The sequence below is a fragment of the Lathyrus oleraceus genome, chromosome 6 (genome assembly GCF_024323335.1).
Source record: "Lathyrus oleraceus cultivar Zhongwan6 chromosome 6, CAAS_Psat_ZW6_1.0, whole genome shotgun sequence".
Classification (NCBI taxonomy): domain Eukaryota; kingdom Viridiplantae; phylum Streptophyta; class Magnoliopsida; order Fabales; family Fabaceae; genus Lathyrus; species Lathyrus oleraceus.
The window spans coordinates 134,727,021-134,732,569 of record NC_066584.1 but is presented as its reverse complement, the minus strand read 5'-3'; the positions used below and the strand labels follow the sequence as shown (position 1 = coordinate 134,732,569).

Below are 5,549 nucleotides of genomic sequence, written 5' to 3'. Positions count from 1 at the left end.
ATCTGTCAGCATATGTCTAACTCTAGAAGCCATCTCACGTCATCTTTGTGCGTATTATTTGAATGTTTCACCGCACTTGCAAGCATGATTTTGCAGTTGTAACCTGGTGGGAGCCAGGTTATATTTGTATTGCTTGAGGAAGGCTTCAAATAAGTCCTTCCAATATCTGATTTTAATGCGTACTAAACTCATGTACCAGTTCAAGGATGCCCTAGATAAGCTGTCTTGGAAGAAATGGATGAGAAGCTCATCATCATCAATGTAGGACGTCATCTTCCTACAACACATGATGACATGACTTCTGGGACAATTTAAACCCTTATATTTTGGTAGGTTTGGTGCTTTGAACTTAGGAGGAAGCACCACATTAGGAACTTGGCATAAGTCCTTAGCATCCATACCATAAGTAGATAAGCCTTCAATGGCTCTGATCCTTTCATCTAGTAATCGATAGTCTGCCCGTCTATCTGATCTGAACCAAAAGCAATCTGATTAGCAGTCTGAGGATTAACTTTATGATTGGGAAGTTGAACACCCTGAGAAGCTGCCTGAGAAAGAGCCGAAGTAGAAGGAAATTGGGGATACCCTTAAGGATACATCAATCCCGGATTAACCATTTGACCCACAGTCTGACCATATTGACCCTGATATGAAGCATATGGTGCTCCTGGATGCACAAACGGAGGTGCAACAACAGAAGATACCCCAGGATAAGAAGGAGGTATCTGAACACCTTGATTTAAATTCTGAATGGTAGGTTAAGTAGCTTGAGGAGGAAGACGGAAATGAAGGCTAGGGCCTCTGTATTCATCTTTATTATCATCGGGAGTTTCAACAATAACTGGTACAGAAGTCTAAAGAGCATGTTCTGGGTTGATCTCACGATTGTCAACATTAACCATTTGAGGAGAGTGAGTGGTCATGCCCCAAGGATGGGTAACATAATTCCCATTGGCAGGATGTACATCAAACGAATGATATGGCACAAAAGCATTCCCATTAGCAGCTTGGGGAGTAAAGTTTGGAGGCAACCCCCACGGATAGGCAGTGGCTTGCTTATTAGGACCTGGATGACAAATCTCCTGGCTCACCACAGGTTGAATCGTGGTGTCCACAACAATATCAATAGAAGTGGTGACGACAACGACATCAACAACTATAGCAGTAGCAAGATAGGCAGCGGAGGTAGAGGTAGTAGCCTTCTGAGCTTGAATGTACTTCATTATGGTGTTCATGTTATCTTGGAAGGTGTTCATCTCGCCTTGGAACTGAGCCAAGGTTTCCTTGTACATAACATTATCTTGTTCTAGATCTACCATGATTCTTGACTTGTTAGCTCTTGTGAAGTACTGGTGTCGAAGAGTCGTCATCTTTCTGGCTGAGGAAAGGACAAGGTGAGTTATTTCTGGTTGATAGTCATGAGATGCAAATGCATGAATGCATATGTTAGGGATGTAATGCAAATAATTAAGAAACATCCATAGATTCAAATCCTTGATGTATAATAACTCGAGTTCAAAACTCTGGCATATGTACAACAATGCAAAAATGATATACAATAACGCATGTCAACATCACAAAGTAATCAGGATGATCCATGTATACTGCCTGATACAGGATCAAAGGTTCGACGTCCATGAGAATAAGGTATGTAGAGTCTATGGTTTCCTGCAAAAAAAAACCATATCCCCCTCACATGTAGGTTCTAGTCTTCAGAAGGTAGTCCCTATAAGGTCTCCCATAGTCATCGACTCAAAATGAAAATACCTTGCCGTAGTGAATTCTCACAGGACAAAAGTACTTCCAAGTGAATCTAGTCTGGATGTGGTTCTCGCGACAACCCAATGTGCGAAACTAGGTGTACACGACTATCCACGAATCTATCTTGTGTATGTACTCATCTCGGGTATAGAGCTTTTCCCATGTAGAATCAACCCCAACCCAACAAGGAGTATAAAAGATAATATCCAGTAAAAACAATATTTAAAGCAATAAAAAACGTGATAAGTAAAACGAGTAAAACAATAAAAGTACACACCCAAACAAACGGAGAAGCAATCAGAACTATGCTCGACTCCTTTTAGCGACTAGGAAATACTCCAAGTAGCGAAGTAATCCCCAGCAGAGTCGCCAGCTTAAGCTAGCGGAAATATCCCCGAACGCATCAGACGCTCAAACATACAACAGAGTCGCCATCAAACTTTATTTATTCCCGAAAAAAAGGGAAAACATCGATAAAACCCGGGGAAGGAGAATACTGGGTAACGAAGTTGACTATGCAAGTTTGTATGTGATAACATGAAATAATATCACATTTTTGGACTCGATTTAATTAAATTATATTATTATTTGTTTCAATTTATTTCATATTATTCGATATTACGTGGTATTTTCCCTTCTATTTGTCTCAGGTAACTTATTTGAAGCATAAGTGAAAAAGGAAGAAAAGGGGGGTGAAAAAGAGGATGAAAGCAAATTCCACTAAAGCCCAGTCCACAATTACAGGCCAGGAGCGCTGAAGCTGTGACGACCGCCACACAAGGTGTGACGAGCGTCACGCCCTGCTACTTTGTGTTACGAGCGTAACACATGGTGTGACGAATGTCACACCCCACTCCTATATTTTTGGCTTTTAACGCGCAACAGAGGCACGTTGAAGCCTATTCTTCCGCTTGACTCGTTGAAGCGTGCAAGTTACTTACGGAATGCACTTTTGGAAATGGTTACAAATGGGAGTAATATAAATAGATCCAGAGATCCAACCCTGCAGCTCTCTCGGTCTCGCTTCTTTTTCCGCCGTGCAAGCATTTACAACATTAACTTTCTACAGCTTTCTATTATTAGCAATTTTTATTTCATTTTCTTTTCCAGTAAATTTTCAGAGCACTTAATTAATTTTTCACACAATAGTTTCTACACCGGAAATTATTGTGTATCTCTTACTGGATCTAACCTTACGTTAGATCATAGTATTTTATTCCTTTGCTTTTATTTTCCTGTCCGATTGAAGATTGCAAGAACAAATCCAACCGGTATGTGGTGGAGTGTTCAAGATTCCCATTAATTATTCAGGTTCTTTAATTTATTGTTTTAATTTATATATGCTCTGCATTACTGTTTATTTATATTGTTTGCTTGATATGGTTTTATTTAAGCATGATAATTGTTCAGACCTGTTTAGTATGTCCGGCTAATTAATTTAGATATCGGTATGTAAAGTAAGCGGAATAAGGAATCAAAACTAAGTTGGTTTAATTTTATTTAAAATTAAAGTCACTCTTTTCATGGTCTCAATTTACAGAGTTAATACCAAGGTTTTTGTACGAAAGTAAAAGACATAAAGAAGTTAAAATCAATAGAACGACGGTTTGAGTTTTTAACTGGACAGTGTAAATTGGACATTAATTCTAAATCAGGGCGAAAACAATTTTTAGAGTTAATTAAATTCTAATCTTTTTCAAAAAGTATTTTTAAAGGTTAAATGTGAGGACGAGAGTTAAGCATTTAAGTTTACTTATATAATCTAAGTCAATAGAGCGAGAGTTTGAGACGAGGGTGTTTAAACGGTTATTATTTTAATGAAAAGAGTTTCTATAGATTCTGTTGTTTTCAAAAAGTGATTTTGGACTTAACTAATAAGTGACAGCTACGTTAACATAAAGTCATAGTCTATTCAACAGAGCGAGAGTTTGAGATAAGACTTTTAAATCAATAGTGTCTATTGAAAAGATTTATTTTAAAAACCAAGAAACCAACGAAGATTTGATTCCCTAATTACGACGAACTACATACCAATATCCGCTTAATTGATATTTAAATTAGATCCAATATTAGTTTTACTTTTCCCCCTAATCATCAAAGTATCATCCGCCTTAGCTTTACGAAGTAACCTTAGAAAAACGGTATATCAATTCATAAGTCCCTGTGGGATCGATATCTTTTAAAACTACGCGATAGAACTGTGCACTTGCAGTTAGTACCCCAATAGACTTATAAAGTCGCGATCAAGTTTTTGGCGCCGTTGCCGGGGACTTTTATTTAGTCGATATCGTAACCCTTTTGTTACGCTGTAGAGACTAAGGCAACTTTTTTTCTTTCTTTCGTTGATTTGTATGCCACACACTCGCTCACAAGGCGAGCCGTTTTACTTACGAATCAACGACATTGAACTATATCTTCTAGTCTTACGACGAATTCGGGAATATCCTGCTGCAAACAATCTCCCTCCTATCGAAGTGCCCGACCTCAAAAATATTCTTCCTTCGCCGATACCCGAGATGGCAGAACCAGCTCGTGCTCTTCGAGATTACGCCGCTCCATCGCAAGATGAGCCGCATTCGAGTATTGTTTCACCCGCAATCGAAGCAAACAACTTCGAACTTAAACCTTCGCTGTTACAAGCAGTGCAACAGAATCAATTCTCTGGAAATCCTACCGAGGATCCAAACCTTCATTTATCCGTATTTGTCCAATACGCTGATACTGTTAAAGCTAATGGTGTCACTTCAGAGGCGATTCGACTTCGTCTTTTTCCCTTCTCGTTAAGAGATAAAGCTAGAAGATGGCTTCAGTCTCTTCCTTCCAACTCGGTCACCACATGGAATGAGTTGAAGAAAGTCTTTCTTGCCCGATATTTTCCTCCAAGCAAAACAGCTATGTTGAGAGCCCAGATAAATGGATTTAAACAGAAAGATAATGAGTCTCTTTTCGAAGCATGGGAAAGATACAAAGACATGATGAGACTTTGTCCACACCATGGTTTAGAGGACTGGTTAGTAATTCATACCTTCTATAATGGTCTCTTATATAACACAAGGTTAACAATAGACGTCGCCGCAGGTGGTGCGCTTATGGATAAACCTTACGCCGATGCTTATCAACTTATCGAGAGCATGGCCCAAAACCATTATCAGTGGGGAAGCGACCGAACAATGGTAGAAAAACCTCAAATGAAAAGTGGCATGTACGAGATAAGTAGCCTTGATCATGTTAATGCAAAAGTGGATGCTCTGACCCAGAAAATTGAAAGTTTAAATGTATCACTTCCAGCCACCGTGGTTGCCGCAGCTCAAAATTGCGAAGTCTGTGGAATCCAAGGTCACACTCCTGCAGATTGTCAACTCCTAACAGGAATCCAAGCAGAGCAAGTGAATTATGCTCAAGGAAATCCCTACTCGCATACCTATAACTCAAACTGGAAGAACCATCCTAATTTTTCATATAAGAGCAATAATGCTTTATACGCACCAGGACAAGCTCCCAGTCAAGCCCCAGCTATACCCCCTGGATATCAAAAGCCGACCCCATCTACACATAACAATAATGTTCCTAGGAAATCCAACTTGGAAATCATGATGGAGAACTTCATAGCTTCTCAACAGCAAACCAATAAAGATTTCTTAAACCAGAATGTACACACTAGCGAACAAATTAAACAACTAGCAAGTAAAGTAGATGCCCTGGCTACCCATAACAAAATGCTGGAAACACAAATCTCACAAGTAGCTCAACAACAAGCGCCTACCGCTGCCCCAACTGGTACATTTCCT

At 39.4% G+C, this 5,549-nt stretch overlaps 1 non-coding gene across 1 annotated transcript; it reads right to left on the bottom strand.

Moving 5' to 3' along the window:
- Window positions 1–4,655: 4,655 nt before the first annotated feature.
- Window positions 4,656–4,762, bottom strand: LOC127099557 (small nucleolar RNA R71). The gene has a single exon (XR_007794048.1). It is a non-coding gene; the product is annotated as a small nucleolar RNA R71 (small nucleolar RNA).
- Between the last annotated feature and the right edge of the window lie 787 nt (window positions 4,763–5,549).